At 36.6% G+C, this 24,839-nt stretch overlaps 1 protein-coding gene and 1 long non-coding RNA gene across 3 annotated transcripts in view; both read left to right on the plus strand.

The window, feature by feature from the left end:
* The window catches only part of RapGAP1 (Rap GTPase activating protein 1), a 651,202-nt gene that overhangs the window by 21,614 nt on the left and 604,749 nt on the right, over positions 1–24,839 (plus strand). The window lies entirely within an intron of this gene.
* LOC145668727 (uncharacterized) overlaps positions 3,395–24,839 on the plus strand; it is a 38,421-nt gene continuing 16,976 nt past the window's right edge. Inside the window, exons 1-2 of the long non-coding RNA XR_014128082.1 lie at positions 3,395–3,754; positions 7,728–7,786. This is a non-coding gene — a long non-coding RNA (uncharacterized LOC145668727). The remainder of the gene's footprint in view (positions 3,755–7,727; positions 7,787–24,839) is intronic.

The raw sequence follows: 24,839 nt of genomic DNA on the forward strand, positions 1-24,839 counted from the left end.
GGCGTGAGATAAGATCGAAGTATGTAAAGTGTGGTAACTGTGATTATAAATGGATTTCTAAGAGAAGCCTCAAGACAACATGGTTATAAAGATGAAACGTGTACAAGTGAGCTAGGGTGGAATCAAGTGTAAAGCCCTTGAAAGAAACAAAGAAGTAGAAGTGGGGGAAATTACTTGATTGACGTCCAATCACGGAGCTCCTTTTAAGCAAAGAGACTTAGATCAGTGTTTCTCAAAGTGTGGGTCGCGATCCATTGGTGCACGGAGAAAAATGCATAATCCAGTCGGCATGTAAATGCTGTTTTTACCAGGTTATGCGCGTCACCACATTAAGTAATGTTGTTTCATCCGTAGTACGATCTACACCACCGTCCTGAGAAAATTTTGTATTGTGGGACCACCATTGCAAATCTAGAATTAACGCCATACTCATTCCGACGGTGGGAACTTACGTATATAATGTTGTCACCACCTTCCTACGACTGTCCCCTCTTGGTTCTTTCTAAATCTGACTTCTTACCTTACGAGAGTAATAAGACGTGATACCATTCTGTGAGGAGAGAGAGGAAAGATGTTTTTTTAACACGGAATCTAGACGCCGAACTCCAGACTTGGCATGGTGTTCCCACCTGCTGTACTTTTATACATGAAATTACATTACTTCAGGAGCGCACCCGCGTAAATACGATATATCCACACGGAAATCCTAGTCCTTTTTTTCTCAGTGTGGATCGCCGACCGTTTTTATATGGGTCGCGAGAACTTTTTTCCTTTTAATTGTGAAAATTTTATTTTTATGCAGAATCATATGTTGTGAAGTACTATTCAGAAAACGAAAATTGAAGTGTTTGTTAATGAGGTGATAAGTAAGTGGTTACACATGGGGCAGGGCATTGCGTCAGGATGGTGTGTTAGCTCTGTGTTACCTTTCTATGGAAACATTCTAACAGTAACACTCTGCGTATGCGTACAATTTCATATGATACAGTTATTGAGAAAGAAATTTACATTACACTTGATCGATCGTCACCGACTGATATTCTCGTACCTATAGGGCTACTGATTTATTAAAATTTAAGCACCGAGCTCTACTTTGTGGCATTCGTGGTCGCTCGGATAACATCCCCAAATAAATTTCAAAACAAACTGTTATTGAACGGACTGGAATTAGAGATATCATTCACAAAATTTAATTGCTTACAAATACACCACCATTACGTAGAATACGTCAATGTGTATTTGAATAAAAGTTGGTGAGTCACAACATAATTTTTATTATTTAATGTGGGTCGCTGTAACAAGAAGTTTGAGGACCACTGGACTAGATTATGAAGTGAAACCAGAAGTTTAGATGGGATCCGAAGAAAAATGTATTTGCAATCGAATCAGAGAGTTGAAATAGCAAATAAGGGCGTGAGTAAACAAATTTGTTGTTTGGATTTTAGCGTTCCTTTTTAGCACCGAGGCTGTATGAGACGTTGACCAATAGTATAATATGGAATGCGAACCACAATAATGCAGTCAAGTATCAAAACTTTTGTACCGGGAATTGAACTCGGGACCCTGTAAACCAAAGATATAATATGAGATTGAGTAAATATGAGATCTATAACATCCATCGAAATGAATGGAGGAGTTATCATCTTCACAATAACCATTATTAGTCCACTGGTGGATAAACTTCTCTCCAATTCTCAATAACCATATATCTTGGATAATTCTCTTGTACGATAGGAGCCGCGGTGGCACAGTGGTAGAGCGTTCACCTCTGGTGCATGGGCTGCTTGATTCGATCCCAGCTCGAGCCAAGTGAGCTTTGAGGTGTATAAACACCGTGTGCATGGGTTTTCTCGGGGTTCTACCGTTTCCTCCCAGTTTCTTCATTCCATCATTTTATTCATTTCTTATCACCGTCTCCTTTAGCCTAGCTGGCTTAATCGAAGAACGTAAAACTTCAAGATTTCATTTCGTTTTCTCTTGCACGTTAATTCCGCAGTGCTTCTGGATGTTATTGCATTACCTTCTATGACAATGTTCCGTAGGTTGTTCCTTGGTACATTGAGAAAAATCCGTTCTCCGGACAGCGGTATATTGGATATACAAATATACAGAATCCTCTTGCTTACTACAGAAATCAGTATGGAGCATACGTTATCCATATGCTACATACGCACTGCCCTTAGGTGTTACATCATGTCGTTGTAGTGTGTTTGACATTTAACAGTTTTCCGTATATCACATGCATATACTTATGTTACATTCGTCATATATATGTTATATACGTTCATTTATATGTGAGATTCTGATCGCTTATATTGTTTCATACGGAAAGTACGTATAGATGGAATACTTGTACGGAAAGTATTATAAAAAATGCGTTTTCAGTTATACGCCTGCTGTACGTTAAGTCCATAAACTACAGGAATTACGTATGTAACCTACCTTTTTAAGTACGCCACCTACATTTTTCCCTCAGTGTACCCAATCAAGAATTACTTTTGTTCGCTGATCATTTCTTCGTGCAATATGCGTGGGTTACTACCACTTCAATGCCTTTATTTCCACAATCATAGCTGTTCACTCCTATCATCCTTCTGATACATGTGATTCTTTTCCTGTGATTGCAGGTGGTTTCCAACATACACACTGAGAAAAAAAACTGTAGGTGGCGTACTTAAAAAGATAGGTTACATGCGTAATTCCTGTAGTTTTTGGACTTAACGTACAGCAGACGTATAACTAAAAACGCATGTTTTATCATACTTTCTGTGTAAGCGTTCCATCTATACGTACTTTCCGTATGAAACAATGTAGGCGGTCAGGATCTCACATACAAATGGACGTATATAACATATAACTGACGAAGGTAACATAAGTATATGCATGCGATATACGGAAAACTGTTAGATGTCAGACATCCTGCAACGGCATGATGTAACATCTAAGGGTAGTGTCTATGTAGCATACGAATGACGTATGGTCCGTACTGATTTCTATAGTAAGCAATAGGATACCGTATATTTGTACAATATACCGCTGTCAGGAGAACGGATTTTTCTCTGTGCACCTATCCATGCTAAGTAGTGTAGTCGGCAAACCTTGAATGTTTGATTTTGATAGTGTCCACGTGATTTGATCCATGTGTGAAAACAGGTAGAATGAATTCATTGGACACTTTACACTTTAGAGAGACTTTACATTTTACTTTTCAATATGAAGTTGATCCTATTCGAACTGACTGACGTTGGACACGAAACTCTGCTTAAAAATGAGAGGTACATTTTTTTTTTTTTAATTTTCTGTCTGCTCGATTGCTTGATTTGTTTTTCTTTCTTCATCAAAGGTAAACAGTGTACTTCGTAGTGTGGTAAAAAAATCACAGTCGAAAAAAAAAAAGTGATATATTTTAAATATTATTCATACAGGTGGAAAAACTAGAGATTAATTTATTTCTCTATGCTCATTGAATTAGAAGAGACCAGAAGTCTCCACCTAACAGTAAAAATTCTAAAAATTGTCCTATGCTACGTGACTTCTGTAGGTGAGTAGGTCACAACAGAAATAGGTTAAGAGGAATTTAACCACAGTTACACGATTCATATAAGACTGCCGTAAATTTGCTTCGGGGTTCAGTTGGTACAGTGGAGAAGCAAGGTAGTTGTTTTAAAGAGGTCTTCATCGTACAGAACATTGAGATGGATCTCTCCTGCCCATCAAAGGTTGGAACTTCTGGTCTCTTCTGCCGAATTATACTGTAAGTGACGATCCTTCTACTTATCCCATAATTTGGAGAAATGTTGAATTGTAATGTTCAATAGGAAATGTTAAGAACTCTTACCATGTAATAGGAAATGTCTCCCATCTAATTCATAAATATTCAATTAACTTGCTTTCACTTTTTATTAGTTATTAAATTTTGTAACTACATTTAATTTGTCGATTATATTTCAATAAATCATTTAAATGTACTAGCAACCCTTTTAACAATCATTTAAATTTGTTTCCATTATAATTAAAGGTGTATCTTATTTAGCTGTGACAGTCAAAGTACACCACAGTAGAAACATAGCTGAGCTTAATAGCTTCTACAGACGGTTGCATGCTATATATCAAAAGCATTTTGATGTAGTCCTAATGTCAAAATACCGTCGTCTCTAAAGACCTGCAGCAAAAGTTAAAAAAAAAAAAGCTTCAATCTCGATCGAAAGTACCGACGTGATGTCTGTCATCCTCCAGGGACACGGAGCCAGTCCCTGCAGAGTCATTCACTTCAACCAAAACAGATCGATTGGTTGGAATCTTGTGTTGCACGGAAGGCTTGGAAGAACCCCTCGCCTTAGGCTGTACCTAGAGGACTTCCCACAGCACGCACAAGTGCGTGATTAACTAGCTATATATGTATTTAGATTTATTTTATTTTTACGGAAAAACTAGGCAAACTGGAAGTATAGAAGGAAAACTCAAGATGAAACACGAAGACTTAGTTTTTTTCTTTTTTAAAAACAAAATTTCCTCAATATACAACAACTTTCTTTGTGCAAACTAGGTTGCTTTTTGTTTTTCAGCATCCTTAACTAATTCCTTTATTCAACAAGTTTTCAAGTGTTATGAACTACGAAAGGAACATAGATGAAGTAAATTATTCGTGGAAATAGCATGTCTGGCTGGTTGGTTGTTTGAAAATTGTTTTATTACTCATTTGTTAGGATTCTCCGCAGAAGTTTTTTAAGTGGAGAATATAGAAGATTGTTTGTTAAAATACATTTGAAAAACCAGTTGAGAATGCTCCAAGAGCATTCCCAGAACGAACTTAAAAAGAATTAATTTTTCTTATTAACTTCTATAGGTTTTATATCAGTTGTTACATGTACTTTATTATCACACTTATTACACAATTCTTGTAATATATCAATCCATTTATGATTTCCTTGAGTACCAATTTTTTCCCCACGTTTTAAAAGTTCTGTTAAAACGTTCTATGATATGTTGTTTTACGAAGACACATGCTCAAAATTTAAATATTCGCAAAGTATCATTTCTCTATGACTTACAATTCTCGAGATATGGCTCCTTAAATCTCCCGAAAGGCGAACTTTTTTGGCCAATATCTGGGGAATGGTGGCCAGTTGGACAGTGGCCACCAGTTTTTTTTTATTATTATTATTACGGTGGCGCACATATTCTTAACATTGACGCAATACTCCTAATAGTGATTCACATCCTAATAAAAATGACTCAGATACCACCTAGAAAAAGTGGAAATATCTGTTAGCATAATTAGTGTATTACAATAAATGGTGTAGAACACCTTCAGCTTATTCTATACTTTTAGACTTGAATTATCTTCAGTTGTTGAAACTCATACTCAAGATGTCAATGATTCCCTCTTATTGTGAAATAATTATAAGTAATTTCTTTTTTTAAAAAATATTTATTTATTTGTATATTGCATAACTTCAAGATGTTTAAATTTTAAACGTAAAATATCACAATTGAGTGCTGCGAGCAGCTACTTACGAGAAACAATATTCGAAAATAGGTGAGTCTGTCTAAAACGGCAATGCTGAATTTAGTTTTATCTTTTTCTTGAATGGGAATAGGAATATATGGTATAGCAGGGATTATGATACTAATACGTGATGTAAAAGCACCGTGATATTATTTTCATAATTCGATGTATTAAAATACTAAAACTTAAAAAAAAAAAAAAAAATTGTAGTCACCGAGGCAGGAGCTTAAGATTCCTGAGTAGCTTTCCACAATTATAATTTCCTTCTTCGATCGGAAGAATGATTCTCCCAGGATTTTTTCCCTGTGGAAGACAGTTTTGTACATATAGGACCTACTGTATATCGTTCGTTTTAGGCAAATCAGGGAATAAAATGTGTTAGTTTCTCGTTGCTTTCCATATTGCATTGTTCCATATTGCAGGATTAAAGTTACAGACTATGTATAAAATGTTGTAAAGATACCGTTCCCATCCATATGATTTTCGACAATTTGATTATTTGAAGAATTACTGTTTTCTCCTGTCCTCGCAGCTAATGTAGTGGCTAGTGTGCACTCCTTTGATGCACGTAATCCAGGATTCGACTCCCCGTGAGGGAGCATTAATCGCATGGCGGTGGTTCAATATGCAACTTAAATTGTAATTCCACGTTGCACAGAGCTACGCCTTTGGAAAGAGACACTAAACTTCAAGGAAGAAACCAACAAACAACTGCCTTCTCCCAGGATCTTTCGTTTGGATGCTCTATACCGATAAATTTTGCGTGAATTATCCTTTTGGTAGTAGCCTACTGCCGGCAAAACTTTAGATTTTGTTTAGCACGCAACCTCACCTTTACTCCCCCCCCCTAAAAAAAAGTGGCGTCCATAACAGTAAGAATAGCCAATACCTAAACAAAACTCAAGTTTTACATAAGTTTCAAAAACTTCTTCAAGTAGGGATTGTAGAATGTCAAAATTCCCATTGAAGTTACGATTCTACCAGTTAAGAATGTTCAAAGAGCATTGCCAGAAGTAACTTTAAAAGAATGGAGAGATGGAGCGAGAAGGATAACTGTGATTATTCCTACATGTAAAAGTAAATCTTTTTATCCACACCTCCTTCTATTTTGCGCAAAAATTCGGAAAATATCATCTTTCTATGACTTACGGTTCCCAAGTAAAGGCTCCTCAAACCTCCCGAAATTCGAACTTTTGTGGCCAATATCCGGGGAGCAGTGGCCAGTTTGCCAGTAGTCAGTTGTCCAGTGGACACCGGTTACTATTTGGTACCAAAATGTTCACCATTCTCTGAGGTATTGGTCAACACAAATAGACTTATGATATCTCTATTACTTACGGTTCCCGAGATGTGGATCCTTAAATCTCCCGGAATCGGAACTATTTTTTGGCCAATACGTCGGGAACGGTAAGTCATAGAGAGATGATGTTGGTGTGAAACATTTTGGTACCAATATTCACTGGTGGCCACTGGCCAAACTATTGGCCACTTTTATAGTGGCTACCGGTTACTATTTGGTACAAAAATGTTCACTATCCTCTGAGGTATTGGTCAACACAAATACGATATCTCTATGACTTATGGTTCCAGAGATATGGATCCTTAAATCTCCGGAAATCAGTCATTTTTTGGACAATATCTCGGGAACGGTAAGAGTGACGCGAAAAATTCCACCACTTTCTCAGATAGTTTTTGATGCTCTATCGAATGGAGGACTCAAAATTGAAAATATCGCAAACAATAGACAGACGGACAGACAGACACACAGACATGAGAATTCAATAATGAACTTTTTAAGTTCGTTGATATATTGACGATTCACGTACGTGTTCTTGAGCCTTATACGTCTCTCTCAATTATTTGAAATTTACCTGTTACCTTAGAAAAAGAATTCTTTTTATATGTTTTCTAAATGTTTTAAAATGCGACTTTAAAATATCTCATCATTAACACAAACAAAATACAAATATATAACAGAGTTGTGCTATAAAATGGTAATTTTATTGTAACAACATATTTTCATACATTAGACAAAAGAAACTAATTAATTCAATAGAATCAAAATGTTATATTCAGGTTATAAACATTTATCACTCTTGATATTTCCTAGTTTTCTTGCTAAGTTGTCATTTACGAACATGTACTTGAGTGCAAAAGTTCAGTTGAAAATTAATGTAACTTCTGTGAAATTCTAACGTATTTATCTGTTGTTTTGCAGGTGAGTTTAATGGGACTTCATCTAAGACATGATTTGCAAGATTTACTGCTATCACATATGTAAGTAATTACAGAAACGAAAGAAAGGTAATATGCATTATACATAGAGTTACAAAACGTATTGATCAAAATATTTTCTCAGAATAATTATGAGGAACTTTGTACTAAATTAGTATTAGAAATTAGATTTTTGAGCTTTTGGTATTTATAACCATGTTATCTCGTCACATAGAGAGAGGGATTAACATTATTATTGAGTTTTAATAACTGTATGTTAAAACTATTTTGTTTATTACAAACTAAATATAACTATTATTTAAAAAGTAGTTCACAGGAAACCAAAACAATATGACACGTAACCAATTGCAGTTGAGTTTGTTCCTCTACTCGCTGCCTTAACTTAGATTTTAGGGAAATTGTTTTTCTAGCAACACTGTAATTTCTATGGATGGCAACACTGAACATTCTTCAGGTTCATATTTTCTGTTGTAGAATAGCATTATCTATGATTGTGGTGACTTGCATTTCATTATCTCCTTTCACTGATGAATAAACAAGCAAAAGAAAAATGGTAAATTTTGTATTATTTTTAGTAAGGCAGGCTCTTAAGCTGCAGGTCCACGTTTCATATAGCTTCGCTGCTGAAAGGGACGCTAAACTTTAAAAAAAAAATAAATGAAATCAAATCATTATCTTTTAAGTTATTTAGTAAAATTTAAAAAGAAGGATATTGATGAGAGTAGCGAATACACTTAAAATAATAATAAGATACTAAATGACTTACTTTCCCGGATTATAATATTGTTCGTTGCTATTGACTAAAAATCAAGTATGTTAAAGAGTCCAAAGCATGTCTGGAGGCAACGTTCCCCTAACCACACTTTTATGCAATATTGTATTCCCTAAATGTTTTGAAGCTAGGTCTAGCCTATTTACTCTAATAGACAGGATTCAGGGTCTTTTTTTAATTCTTTTTTTAAAAATAATGTTTGAATAAAACAAGATTTATTTATTTATCTGAGAACACAACAGGTAATTCTACCCAACTACCATGTTCATATCAGAGTTACATAGAATAGTTGTAATACATTTGCGAAATCTATCCTGACTCATATACCGTGTATATCCAGGATATTTTTACATTTACTCTATTGTACCCTGCACCCATCCTCTACGTTGGTGATTGTTTTATTGCGTTTGTTCGAGTTTTTTTTTTTTTTTTTTTTTTTTTTTACTGTGAAAGAAATTTCTATTGCCCACACGTATGTTACTATTGGCCACCCTGAGATGAAATTCAGAGACCAAATCCTTACTGTTTAATTAGTTATTTAATATTTTGTAGAAGGAAATTGTGTCAGTTAACACTCTTCTGTGATTGAGAAACATTGTGTTAAAATTTTTATTAAAGGAAGTTTATATATATATATATATATATATATATATATATATATATATATATATATATATATATATATATATATATATTTATTTATTTATTTATTTATTTATTTATTTATTTTGAACTCTTTCTATTCTAGTAGTCTTCCTTCTTGTGGGGGTTCCATATAATAGACTCATATTCTAATTTTGATCTAACAAATGAAAAATATAATTTCGGTAAAGCGAACAAATCTTTCCGAAGTTTTCCTAGAATACAGATTTAATCTTTAACAGTTTTAAAATCTATATTAAGTGTAGATAAAGTCTTCCTCATTGTGCTAAGGATCGAAGTATCACTTCCAGGGGAGTCGTTTAGGAAGTACGGGAATTTGTGTCACCAAGAGCAGCGTATCGGGTGTTGGGAGAATACCTATAGAATAGCGGAATCGCGGTGGCTCAGTCACTTTTATGTGAAGTGGTCCCGTTCTCTATATAATATCACCGCACGTGCTTTATTGTCGTTTCCCATACGTGCACGTATGCATGTGCTAACGGCTTTGGTTTCCCTATATTCAAGAGCTCCTTTGCTGCAACTGTGCTTGCAGCTGGCCATTGGTGAAAAATTAAATACTACATGTGTGTATGGAGAGAAGGGGAACACATATCAGCAGGAAGTGAGAGCTATATATATGCAAGAATGGAGGGATATTGTGCGTGTAAACTCATGGGAAAAATCTGCTCTTGATAGTTTTTTGCATAACAGAATATGTTCACTAAAATGTAAGGCGGGAGAGCACACCACACACACTCACTCACACATGTAAATTGTAGAATGAAAATAACACGGATAAATATATATATATATACAAATAATTTGTTATTTACTTTAAAAGTCCAAGAAGTGAAACCTCTCACTAAATCATTTTTAGCACGCAATATCATGTTCTACTTGTAGAAAAATTGACGTAAGGAGAAAATGTAAGCATAACTTGTAAGTAAATTCTATAGACGAACGGGTTCCGCCTCAAATTTTTCACACTTTTATAAAACATTGCATAAATTATGAATGTAGAAATATAAATACCTTCTTATAGGGTAGGCAATCTATATACATGAATAATTTATTTATTTATAAATTTAGAGATTTATGTATTTTAAATACATAAAGATCTATTTTTTCCGATGTTATCAAAAATTAATGTTATTTTTCTCAAAAGTTCGTGTCATCTTTCCTAAAATTCATGGTAAAATATAAATAAATTCAATAGCACAATGAAACCATAAATCCACGTATTATTTCATTTTCCAGAACATACTAATGTAGATAAAGAAATATCATTTTCTATTAGAATATTGAGAATTCGATTGTTCCATATTGTATTTTAAGAATAAAGTGGTGCGTTAAAGCAATGAAAATATGCATCTTTCTTAATTTTGATTTACACGTTCAGCTGTTTGAAGCTTTTGAAAGGAAGAGAAATCTTAAGTGGAATTCAACGCGATACGAATTAATCCTTTCCCCTCGAATTTGTTTTGACACAGCAAGCTGTACAGCTCGGATTTATTTTGAGATATACCCAGTACTTGAGTGTTGAGTCGGCCAATACAAATACTCGTAGCCCCCATTTGTTTGGCTTCTGTGGGTTATTAAAGTGGCATGCGAGTAATTAAAGCGTCAAAATTAGTGCGGGGTAGCCCCGACATACGAGCAGAAAGGGAAATCTCGAATGTCGGGGCTCTCGCCGCATTCGAGGGAAAACGGTTAATTATGTACGTGGTTATTACTGTGTAGATATATAATTATATGTGTTTTCAGGATGCATAGCCCTGAATTTGTGAGATGTGTGATTCGGATTGGATTGGATTGGATTTTGAGTTTAACGTCCCGTTCAGCAGCGAGGCTATATGAGACGTGGACCTACTGATTAACGTGGAATCCTAACCACATGAGTTCCCACCGGGAGATGTGTGATTCGGGTCATATGTTAAAACTATCTTACAGTATCAATAAGCCGTATCTTTCACAAGGGTCGATGAGTGAATAGTTTTGAAAGGTAGATCGATTTCTTGTAAACATGGCTTCTTCACTTGTCTGTTGCTGTATGTATATCTATATGTAGGTAATATTTTCGGACCGTGAAATCGGAACAGTTTACTCAAACTTTCCAGCTGAATAATAGAAAGTTAAGAACACATCGCAATTATTGGCAATTTACTTTAACGTGAACTTCGTGCTACAAGAACAAGGGTTAAAATGGGCACTGGAATGCACTGGAATTTCGTAACTAAATTCCTGTGCGACGTTTGTCTCTTAGCAACATTTTGACTCTTTCCTCAGTTCTTCTTCTTCTTCTTCTTCTTCTTCTTCTTCTTCTTCTTATTATTATTATTATTATTATTATTATTATTATTATTATTATTATTATTATATTTTGTGTTTATCTATCAAAGCACTATTAATATGCGATATTCAAACAAATCTGGAACTTTTTCTCTGTATTGACTCCTCCTCATTGACTGCGTTCTAGCAAATTAGTGCGGTAAACGTTTCGACTATTGACTGAAGTCGCTTTAAGCACTGTACAAGAGGGAATTTTGTTTTCAGACTGCTAGGATTTGAGGCGCTTGCTGCCATGCTGTGACGTTGAGATCTGTGGTACAGTAGAGCGTCGATTATCCGAACGTCGGTCAACCGAACGACCGCTTAACCGAACTGTGTACTCGCTCGCACCTGTTACTCTCCCACCCTACCGTCCATCATCCCCCTCACTCCCAAACCAAGTTTCCCACAGTAGTCGCCACACTGAGCCACCGCTGGCGGAACATTGCTTCTAATGGGGCCTTCATAAGGCGCTGCTGACCGGCCAAGCCGCCAGTCGCTGTGTTTCAACACACTTCTGTCGGTTTGGCACTGGCTGTAGAAGTAGCGGCAGTATCAAAGCTGTTCACAGCAACAGCTGCGCCAGAGTTGAGGCGTGCCGCTCCGCGCATGGCAAATAAACATGTACAGTTCGATTATCCGAACAAACCAGTTTTCCGAACACCCATGTCCCCCAATTACTTCGGATAATCGACGCTCTACTGTATCTCCAATTCTACCGGTCAATTAACGCTTTTTAATCTGCAGTGCAGTGTTCATACTAGCTTATCAGCGCTGGAAGGAAACTTTCTACCTGTTCGTGCCCTAATATTAGAACCTTTCTATTTCAACTGTGCCCCTGCTGGCGCTGCTGTCGGTATGTGATTTCCCGTACCTCCCTCGAAACAGGTGGGACAAGTTGCTGCGACTGACATCTTTCAATTGTTGGATGCGGAAGCGTTGCCAATAATGAATTGTTTCACGGTCTTCGCTGTCTTCTGTCTCGTTAGCCATTCTAAGTAGCCTACGATCTTCACTCGTCAAGATCAAACGACTGAATGACAAATTGCCAACACAGCTGAGGTCATTCAGTTCTTTTCCCTAAGCAAAGGGAGGGTTTCATCCGTCGGAAGGTGGGGCCAAAGTATAGCTCGCATATTTTCCGAGGGCACAAAATCTTTGAGTTTTACGTCCTACGATCATGCCGGTGAAGTTAAAGGAGACGGTGGAGATGAGAAATGAATGAAATTGTGGAATGAAGAAAGTGGGAGGAAACGGGAGAACCCCGAGAAAACCCACGAGCACGGTGTGGAATAGACAGACTCTACCACTAAAGAAGCGCGCACCCAGAATTTTGTATTACGAGGGGTCCAAAGTTTGGGGGCAGGGTCCAATACAACAAGCCACTGCGTCTATGCAATGTTGAACCGATATTATTTTGCATCTGAAATGACGATTAATTCTTAAGTATTGTCACCTATGATATATTCTCAGAAAAAAAAAGTATACAACTATATTGTTCTTATAAGAAAAGAAAGAGTGCAGAAGAAATGTAAGATCAAATATTTATGCTATATCAATCATTTATCTGCTAAATATGTTTACTTTTATTAAGAGAGTATACAAATGTATGTTGAGTTACGAAGTTTTTTTGGGGGGCGGGAGAGCAGAGTGGGTCCAGACCCAGTGGAGACCTCGCGTGGGTACGCCCCGTCACTAAATAATGTGAAGATAAAATGGAAAAAGTAAGTTCGCCTGATTATTACTCCGTAGGTGCTGTTGTAATCAGTTTCTTACCCTCATTTGTCCTCCTTTAAGTTGCTGCAATAGATAATCCACCTTGTGTCTAGAAACACGGTTTCAAATTATCAAGCATAATGTTATTACTGTAGTGAGTTTCCCAATGAAATTCTGAAATTCAGATTTTTGTTATTAGTCTGAGGTAAAAAAAACTTTTGCCAATTTCTGAAGAACGCTAATTAAAGGAAAACAAATGAAAGAGACCGAGAAGTTGCAAATTTAGTTTACAACCGAGGGATCTCGGGATATGGAATACAATCCAGGCTTAATGGGGAGTGAGGCTCTCCTCCGGAAAAATATGAAAACTGACCCTCTTGAAAATGCAGTTTTATGTATTTTTAAATGAAAATGGATTTTTCTCAGTAAAAACATTTTTTTGTTTCAAATATGGCGACGTAACCGGAAGGTTTTAATGTTCTAATTTCCGATTTAAGTTCTCGTAATACCATTCTGAACACAGACAATTTGTGATACAAGAAATGTGAAGATTTTTAGCTGAAAATAGCACGGATAGAAACTCCTACAATTTTTATGAAATGAAATGAAAGTTTTATGACCCACGGCTATGCTGTCTAGACTAAAGGAGACAGTGATGATACGGAATTAAGGAAGTCGTGGAATAAAAAAAGTGGAAGGAAACGGGAGAACCCCGAGAAACCACACGCACGAGGTGTTTGTTCACCACAAAGCTCACTTGACGCGAGCTGAGATCGACCGAGGACCTCATGAACCAGAGGTGAACGCTCTATCACTGAGCCACCGCGGCCCTTCGTATACATATTTTTAAATTTAATCGGTAGTCGCTTCGTCGGGCTATGATTCCGAAATTGTACGTTTTTCATCACTGCGTGGCCAGGCCGAAGTGCGTAGCCTGATGGCTTGGTAATGTCTCTTCCCAAACTTTTGTATCCTCATCTTATTCACTTTCTGAAAAAACCGGGCCCTGCCATCATTTAAGAAATACTACAGAAGATTACGATTTATTTTTTCTTTTCTTCAATTTTCTTCTTTTATCTTTTTTCTTCTCTTTTTTTTTTTTTGTGTGGCCCCAAAAAACTTCTGAGTGCTCAAGCACCGGAGCTTCCCTTTAGTCGGCGCCCCTGTCCGGCAGTTTTCTAAAAAAAAAATATTTTTTGAGAAATGACTATGCAAGACAACTGACTTTTAAAATAATAAGAGACATTTTCGCATCCCGACTTTAGGCGAATAAAAAAAGCAGGACTAGAACGATAAAGAAAGAATTGTCTGAATATAAATAAATTTTGGACAATAAATTTCGTTACAATACGATGACTTAGCTGCAGTGCCAGCTAGCACGGGTGAATGTATATAATTGCAGTAAAAGTAAAGGAGAGAAAATGCAATTGCAAATAGCGCGTTGATGCATTTCATGAAAATGAAAAAATTTCCACAGACGAGATCTTTTTTTAAAACCAGGTGTTTTGTGTTGGTGATAAAAACAAAATGATGGTGATAACAACGTTAACGGCAGGAGCATTGTGTTCTTTTCCATTCTCAATGCGTTGGCTGAAGTAACGTATGAACAGTATAGTGAAAAAAAGAGTTTAAAAAAAAAGAGTCCACTATTGTTTCACTTATCGCTACATTTCTGATTTCGACGTTCAGTTGTTTTGTTTTTCCTTCGTCGTCATCTTCTTCTGCGCCATGTCGAGAAACAATTGACTCCCAGCGTACGTACAGTATTAAAGTACTGTGTTTATCCCACGCACTACGTATGCAGAATGGAGAGTATATAATATAGCTGCACTTTGAAAATAAGAGAGAGAGAGAGAGAGAGAGAAATATAATAAAAAGCATCCACTTTGTCAGCACATGACTTCGTTGAGTGTATTCTGCACGTGAAAAGACAATCTTCAGGCGCTATCAGACATTTTCCCATTGTAGTAAGATCTGGACTAGCGCGAGTAACAGTTTCTTCCATTAGCCATAACGAAATCCTTGTGTTTCCTGGTATAGAAACGTCTCACGCAATCGACGAGCATTCTTGTAACGGTACGCATATTGTACGAGACCATGTAACATGTCAAAGCAAAAGGAATGCTATGTTAAAATATGTGTTATACGTTAAACGTGTCTGCGTCAATATTATTGCTCTATTTGTTTGTATGAATTCATATTCATGCTTTATTCCACTGAGTGGCGTATCTTACAGCTGTTCATCAGCTTCCTATTTAGGCCCGTAGCTAGGAGGTGCCCAGGGGGGTTGAGTCCCTGAAAGCTTTATTTGTTTGTTATGTATATATGCATGTTAGGTGAACTCAAGTCAGTCCCCTAAAATTGACCTCGTCCCCTCTGTCTTAGTGTTCCACGGGCCTGTCCCTACTCATATAATTTTTGAAAATGGCTCGTTTAATATTTGTAAAACGATATGAAACTCCGTAATAGTTCTTGTCAAATTTGCCTCATATAGTGCAAAATATTTTAAGTACTCATAATTATGGTGTTATAAATTAGACCCACAGATTTCTGGTGTATAAGAAAAGTAATGGAAATTCAAATCTTTCAGTTGAACATCCAACGATTTATGCCCTTTAGGCTAAGGAAGAGTGAATTAGTAAGCAAAGTGAATGATGATGGAAGGATTGGTGGCATGAGAAAGTAGGAGGAAACGGAAACTTCCCGAGAAAACCCATCGACACGATGTTATCCATCACAAACTTACTTGAGCGGGGATCGAACCAGGGACCCCACACACCAGAAGTAAGCACTGTACCATTGAGCCAATGTGCCACAACATAAAAGTAATGAAAACAGCTATTAGTTTATTTAATTCTGTTTTATATAAACAGTTGATAGTTTATTTTTAAATTGTTTATTAATTGTCTTTGCGTTATTTACTACACTTCAAATATATATAAACATATAAAATCGAAAGTATATAAGTAATGGGGATTGTATTTGAACTTCTCCCACTTTTTAAAAATATTTGGCGGAAACAAAATCGCATATTAATTGGTCTTTTTAAGATAGTTTTATTAAGTCACCTACCGTACTTTTCAAAATTATAATATTTTGCAGTATCATTGAGTCAGGGGCGGATCCAGGGGAGGCGATTGGGGCGATTGCCTCCCCTGAGAGTTTGGCGCTCTTAAAAGTAGCTCTAAGTAGCAGTATTACAATCCACAGCCCCTCAGAAGTCCGTCCTGGATCTGCCCCTGCATTGAGTTACTTACCCAGGAGACAAGAATTACGTTTTTAAATTCGAGACGAGACAAAAAGAACATTTCTCGTCTCGTTTTCGAGCTACGACGAGAAATTTCATGAATTTTGTGAGCAACACTAGTGTACCACAATCTTAGTTGTCAAACATTGTTTTAGTATTACAAAGTGCATAGCATAAAATTATAAATGATAAAGTGATTCTACGAAGACAATGAAGAACATTTATTAACATTTAAAGATATGAAACTCATTACACAACATACTCTAATGGTTTCAATTCTGTTATATCACACCATTCGTGGACCTCTTGTGACACAGAAGAATTCTGATAACTTCTAGATGAAACTAAGAAAAAATCAGGGCATAAATTTACAAACGAGACGAGACGAGGAAAGCTAATAGAGATGAGATGATACTTCTATAAATTTACGAGACGAGACGAGATTAGAAAACCTTATTTCTTGTCTCTTAAAGAACAATACGTACAAAAATCAGAAAGGGAGTGAGGTAAACAACCTTTTATTCAAACTCTACATTTACGAGTGGAATGTACGATATTTATTACATGCACTTTTTGTCATGTGTGTATTTTGGTAGTCTTTCGCTGCGGAGAAAATTATGTAATTAAAGTAAAACTATTGCCTTGGCTAGTTAAAGTAAATTAGATACCCCATCTCCCCCATTTCCCACGATACCTCTGACGTGTATACATTGTTCAACGCTCTGACAAATAAAAGTGTTGTTCTAGTGTATAGAAACGGGCTAAATGTCTTAATACATTTTTCTTTCTTCCCCCTAAAATTTCAAGGTTGTACTTGGCATCTTGACCCCTTGGTGGACGCCTCTGACTTTGTACATAATAGCATAGCTTTTGTTTTCACTTAAACGGTACTAGATTTATTGTTATAGGTACATTATATGTTGTAAGCATGAAAGTCTTGAAGAAATGTTCAGTGCCTGTAGGTTGATGGAAATTACGTCAATAATATGTCTAAATAGGCCTAATTATTGATTGTGTCCGTTAGGCTAAGAGAGACGATAATTAAGGCAAGTGAATGATGATGGAATTCTTGGTGGAATGAGAAAATGGAAAGAAACGGTAGTAGGCCCTACACCGAGAAAACCCCCGAACACGATATTGTCCACCACAAACTTATTTGGCCTGGGATCGAATCAGGGACCCCATACACCAGAGGTAAGCGTTCTACCAGTGAGATACCGTGCCCTCTTTTCCAAATTTGAAACACCACTGACGCGAATTACTTGGAAACACTCACTGAATGTACACTCCTTAGCCTACAATGTTTTATTTTTTTAAAGTATACTTTTATTTCCACGATTATGCTTTACAGGCTGAAGGACACGGAATTATTGGTGGAGATAGAATGTGGGAGGAAAGGGTAGAACCCCAAGAAAGCCTACAGACCTAATGTTTGCACCACAAACTTACATAGTCTCATATCAAACCAGGGACCTCTCGAACCGAAGATGAGCACTCTAGTACTGCACCACTGTGCCCTCTTTTACACGAGAGAATACAGTATTAAGTGTGGCTAATTTTCCAAAATTGTCATATCGTATGCTCTTATGAGTTATTTATAGTAGAAAGTGGTGGTAGCTTAGTGAAAACTTTTAATTTTAGCTGGGATTCAAAGAATTCGTTAATTGAGTTTAGCGAGATGAGATATGTAGTGACTTGTTATCTAGGCTACAAGAGTATGACTATTCGTCTGACGAAAACACCCACTGCTTAACTAAATAGTTGCTTGTTGTTCAGAGACAGGATGCTCATTACTTGTCACTCACTGTTCTTTTAGGCTCTTTCCTCAGCTTCAGCACTCATCCTGTGACTTCATGCAACATCCTTGCTGATGATTATCGTTACGAACTTTGTGTTGCAAAATCCTTCGTAAGTCCTCCTCCTTCTTGCTCAAACGTTTCCTTTGGTGAAAAAGAAAAAGAAAAACATTAAATCCCTCACAATGTACCAATTTGATTGTTATAATGATAGTTTAAAATTTGAGTGTAATTTTAAAATTTGTTTATGTTCTAAATCTCTGAGCGTCTTTATTTACACATAAGTTTAAGGGTTCCATTCATGTCATTTCCGGAACAGTTTGGTTTTCACCGAAGAAATTAGAAAATAAGGTTAGTGTTGAAATCATAAAATGAACGAAGAAAATGAAGAAAAAAAAGATGTAGTAAACTATTTGAGAGATATGATCTGTCGCATGAACTCATCATTTTGTGACATGAATTTCTTTTGGTGCTTCTGATGCATATAGCCTAGATAAAGTTTGAAATATATTTATTTACCAATAAGGGGAAAACACATGTTTTGAGTTTTTTCATTGTTCCCATTAAAATACTGGGACCTAGAACTCTATCATGTATTACTATTTATTTATTTATTTATTTATTTATTTATTTATTTATTTATTTATTTATTTACTAGCAGATTGCCCGTTCTTCGCACGGGGAAAATAGTTTCATTTTGGACATAACGGGCACCAAAACTGTCACCAATCAACTTAGGGACACCAAAAACTATAAATTCGACACTAATATAGGTCGTCATTTTAAAATTATTTTTACATGTCACTATTCTCCATGAGGAGTACCATTGGAGGCTGAATTTGGATTTAAACGGCATCAGAAGTGTCACTGTTCGTCTCAGCGACCCCGAAAATTATTGATTCGACACTAATACCAGTTATTTACGATCATTTTTATATATTCCTCCTCCCCTAAGTTGCACCGTCAAAGAAATGATAAAAACCATCCCAGACCCGAACCTCATCTATGTTGAAAATTTGATCGAGATCAATCGGGATCGAGATATATATTAGTTGATTTATAGGCGGTGGCGGCTATTCGGGAAGTTATTCGGTAAAATAATAATAAAAAAAAATATCGTACAAGCTAAGGAAAGAACGTTTCATATACCTTCACAAAGCTACTATACACACACACATAGCCTATCTATATACAGTATATAAGAATGAGTACATTAACTAAGCTTTCTTTCTGTAACTTAGCTTGTAGTGATAAAATTTAAGTTTTTATCGAGGTAATTTCCCCCAAGAGCCACCACTGTTTGTACAGAAGCAGTTTTTACCAAATACTAATAACAGCCTGCCGTCTTCTTAGGTGGTTAAATTGACTATCAAGATGGCTGTACACTGATAAAATGACCAGAGCACCATTCTTCTCTCTTAACCAGTGGATTTGAAAAGGTAGAGGGTACGCATGACGTCAAGTCGTTCCCCGTGCCTATTTTTGCCCATTGGAATTTTTAGAAAGCAGGGGCACGCCACAGCTATTTTCTGAAAGTGGAGGACGACGTCCCCCCACGTTTCCCCTCACTTTTACCCCTGATGCGATGCAATTTGTCGTGTAATTTGAACCTGATACATTATGATTTAATCGCCATCACTGGTTAAATAGAGTCGGAAGCCAATCAATTTAATATTTTAGTTCACATTGTGTCATTATTTTAAGGAAAGGAAATTCTGTCAGTTTTGACGAGTGCAAAGTGTATAAGAAGTGCATTAATATATGCAGTTTTATCGTTATACGTTAAAAGAACATCATAAATATTCGTAGTCAAATTATCTTTGTGTGTGGGTGTGTTCGATTCGTACAACTTTTGCATCTGATCAAAGCGGCGTAAGCTAAACCAACAACTTCTATGCAATGCGAAGGGAAATCAGTCTAACATCCGCCCTCAATTTATCCAGGCCAGTTGGTGGGCGGGGCAGTTGGATTCAGTTACGCTGCTGCAGGAGCATTTCCTGTCTCTCTAATCACCAGGACTGTTTTGGCGGGTTTTTAATGACTTTTTTACTCCCTTTTTTTCTTTAGTATTTTCTTTTTGTTGAAAAAAATTCCCCTTCTTCGTTATTTGAATACATTAGTGCACTATTTAGTTTCTAAAATAAACTAAAAACTCTCTGATTTAGATTAGATCAAAGTCTATGGCTGCCAAACGGCGTTGTTTAGTACATCGCCTCCCATTGCCTTCATGTCTAGCTTTCTAGATCAGATTCAAATATTTCTCCAATTGTCTCACAATACGGAGCACTGGCGTCTCTGGCATGTAAAATTTGAGGGGGACACCAAAGAAATTTATTTAAATGGCACTTCCTATTCCAACCTGTTTATTATCTTCAATTCCATTTTTACTCTTCTGCTTACCTTCACGGATCCCCTGAGGTATATCAAGAACTCTGTCGTAATCGTTTCACAGTCTTAATATTATATTCCAAATTTTTAAAAAAAATATTTATATGTTATTCTATCGTTAGTAAATAATTAAATTAGAATAAAATATTTAATACTTCGTACTTCAGAATATTGGGGGGACGTGTCCCCCCCGCCAGAGACGCCTGTGATACGGAGTCAACATTTCTACTTATCAAATTAGTCTTAATGTCCTAAAAATGTTAAAATTGGTTGTCTTTTGGAGCATGGGGTCCGATGTTCGATTTCAGGTTTTAACTTATTAGGTATAATTAAGGCTGAATTTTACATTTGGACCTATGATTTAACCAATATCACAAGCTAAACAATAAATTAAAAGTTAATATTTTCTTTTCTTTACTTATTCACATATCTAAGATTGATGTTAACAGATCAAAACTATATCTATGAAGAAATTTAATGTCAACCAAAAGCAGGGAATAAATATATAAAACGATAATCATGCCTGTTGTGCTGAGACGTACGAAGCAATTGGTTTAAGATTTTTCGTGTTGTTTTTCATACTCGGCCATAGAGAAAGTACAAACTAATGCAAATTTTACAGAAATATTTGATAAAATAAATAGATAGTAGTTTACTAGAGTATTTTTCTTTCAACTTTTGTCTAAGTAAAATTTTTAGATGTGCCAAGGAGAAAGTCGCACCCTCTCCTCCCCGTATGGACACCTATGTTTGGAGTAATATTCGGTGATTGTCTTCTAGAGCGGGAATAGAGCGAAATATCTATTGTTTAGTGATAGAAGCAGGGACGTACACAGGGGGTGGGTCCTTGGGGTCCGGACCCCTCCCGAAATTTCGACTTTTGTGTAAATTTAGCCTAATTTTAGGGGCAATTTTAGGAATTTTAATATAAAATACCCTCGTATTTAGTTTGGACCCCCCCGAAATAAATTCCTGCGTACGCTACTGGATAGAAGCATAGTTAACAGCTGAAAACAGTGGACTAAAATGATGATAAATACAGAAGCACTGACTATCGTGCGTTACACCAGTTACTGTGATTACATCGCTGGTTCGACACAGTGCCTTGTCTACTTCTTGAAGCGTATTAAAAAAAAAAAAAAAAAAAAAAAAGTGAGCGAGAACAATACCTGCTGACTGGGATCTCATGCCACGAAACAAACCTAACGTGTGAAAAGATGGGAAACAATTACATGATGTAAAAGTTATGCCTCTTTATACATTTTCTGAGCTACCACTTCTTATGACATTGAATTATCATTCACGATTCAAACTTCTGCTTTGTATCTTATAGTACAGGACGTTGAGATTTCATCGTAACTGAAGCAAGCGATTATCACGAAGATTCCACTGAAAAACAAACAATGTTCAAAAGGAATGTTTATCATTTCTTTCAGCTACATTTTTAATTGGTTCTATCATATTCTGTTTCAGACTTTAAAAAAGACGATTTGCTTGATTATTCAAGCACAAGCGTATCTTCTGGTCTATTTCGAACATTATTGCCTACTATAATAATAATCTTTTTATTGCAGTGCCGCGGAACATCTTGTAAGGCACTTTGTATGGCATAACATGAAAAATAAGAGGAAGTGTTTTATTATTATTATTATTATTATTATTATTATTATTATTATTATTATTATTATTATTAGTTTAACGTCCCATAATTATGCACCGAGGCTAAGGGAGACGGTGATGATTATGTTGATGATAATGGTGTAATGATAGAGCTCCCTCGTGGCTAAGCAGTTAACGTACACGCCTTTGGCGTGGGAGACCCGGATTCGATTCCCGGCGGGAGCTCATGTGGTTTGGATCCCACGTTAAACTGTAGGTCCACGTGTCATGTAGGCTCGCTGTTGAACGGGACGCTAAACTCACAAATCAAATCAAATGGTGGAATGACAAAAGTGGGAATGCAATGCGATGTAATGAGACATACCAAATAAACTTCCCCTCCCATCTGCAGGTACATTTCTGGAGTTAAACTACCAACATACTGTTCTGTGGTCCAATCTTAATCCATTCCACCCATACAACAAAATTTGACCGGGATTGGCACTTACCATTCACTTCCTCCGAACCGCTAAATTGTAAACTCACAAAATGTTTTCCGTTATTCAGGGTCAGAATTACCTTCTGTTTCCATGCCAAGCAGACTCCGCTTAATAGAAGTTTAATTATATGGGAAGTGGTCCCGTATAGCGTAGTCGCTAACGCTCTCGCCTTCAGGGCAAGCGGTCCCGGGTTCGATTCCCGGTGGGGGCACTCGGTCGAAAAAATGTAAAACGCTTTTTCAGGCCAGCCACCCTGAATGAGATTTTCCTGAGTTTTCCTCATTCACACCAGGCAAATGCTGGGGTGGTACCTAATTTATAGGTCCCAGGCCGCTTCTTCCCTTCCCAATCCTTTCTTCCTTCCCTTTCCCCGGATAGTGTGCTCGCCGAGGAACGTGATCCCTCAAACGTGACGGGCTAAATGGCCATAAGATGCCGAGAGCCCAGAAATCTAAATCCTAAAATCCTAATTATATGGGAATTGTATTCAGCAGGCAGTAAAATTCTTTCCGTTCAGAACAGATTTCTTCTGAGCCTAACTTCCATCAAATACAGGATTCCTCTGAGCACAGGTTCTGTCAAATACAAGTTTTCTCTGACCACGAATTGCAGTAAATAGATTCCATTACATACTATATGTTATGAATAAATCTCAAAGTGGGGAATCTTGCAATTTGTGAACCAAAGACTTGCTATCAACGTTGACACTTAAAAAAAAAAAATATGAATCTTGGATTAAGCATTAGGATTAGGATTTAGATTTCTGGGCTCTCGACATCTATGGCCATGTTAACTCGTCACGTATGAGAGATAAACATCCCGCGGCAATCACACTATCGAAGGAGATAGAAGGAAGCAGCCTGGTACCTATATGTTAGTTACCATCACGGCATTTGCCTGGTGTAAATGAGAAAAACCTCATTCAGGAAAGCTGACCTCAAAAATATTTTACACTTTTTCGGCCGAGTGTCCCCACCGGGAATCGAACATTTTGACCGCTCGCGTCAAAGACGAGAGGAATACGAATCTTGCATTCAAACCACGAGTAGAGTAGTGAATTTTGAGTTCGGTTTATGCAGCAAGCACATGATTGAGCTCGCGAACAGTATGTTACTGTTACAGTGTCATTATTATTATTATTATTCATAGCTTTTGACCAACTAAACTATAATATATTACTTTTTTCTTTCGTCTATATATTTTATAGTATTCAATGACTACTTAACAAATACTAAAAGTTTAGTTAAGTGATCAACCATGGACACTTTGTTTTTGTTTTTGTTTTCTTCTGACCTTGTTCCGCTTTACTCGTACTTTCAATTGCCTCATAGGGAAATTGCTAAATCTGGAATTATGGTTTTATCGTTATTGCATCTGGACAATTTATTCGATTGAACTGCTTCTAGGGGAGTGGTCACCGTACTAGATGGTTGTTTATTTTCTGCTTCATTACCTTCTACGCTGTAATTCGAAAGAAAGTATAAAGCCAAAGGGAAAGTAAGACAAAAAAATGTTTCAGCAGATTAAGTTGTAGTATATGTAATTGGATTGGTGCATTCATTCATGATATTACTACGAGGGGGTATCGTAAAGTTTAATTATCATAGTAAAAAAATCAGAATACAGGGATTGTTGATTTGTAGTTGTAAACCCCTCTCTATATAGTCATCACTCAGATTTACACATTTCTCTCGGTGTTCCTTTACTTTATGAATACCATCATTGTAAAAGTCTGCACATTGTGGTGTAAATCACTCTTCCACCTCATGAATGACGTCATCTGTGTTGTCAAAATGTCGAGCACGCAGCAAATTATTCATTTGGGTAAACAAGAAAAAGTCACTGGGTGTAATGTCGGGAGAATAAGGCGGATGCTGCAATACCTGGAAGGCACACGCTCTTGCTTCGTCGACAGCAACTTGAGATGAATGAGCTGGTGCTTCTGAAAAGATGTCAGCAAAGTAGTAACCCAACGTTCAGATACCTTAGACATGTGAAGTTCGTCATGGATAATTTTCCACACACCACCATAACTGAGACCAGTATCATTCATAATCGTTTGAATGGTTACACTCTGTCTTCGAGGATTAAACACTTCAGTTTCTTC

Source organism: Thermobia domestica, chromosome 13, assembly GCF_964235325.1.
Source record: "Thermobia domestica chromosome 13, izTheDome1.hap1.1, whole genome shotgun sequence".
In the NCBI taxonomy this organism is placed as follows: Eukaryota; Metazoa; Arthropoda; class Insecta; order Zygentoma; family Lepismatidae; genus Thermobia; species Thermobia domestica.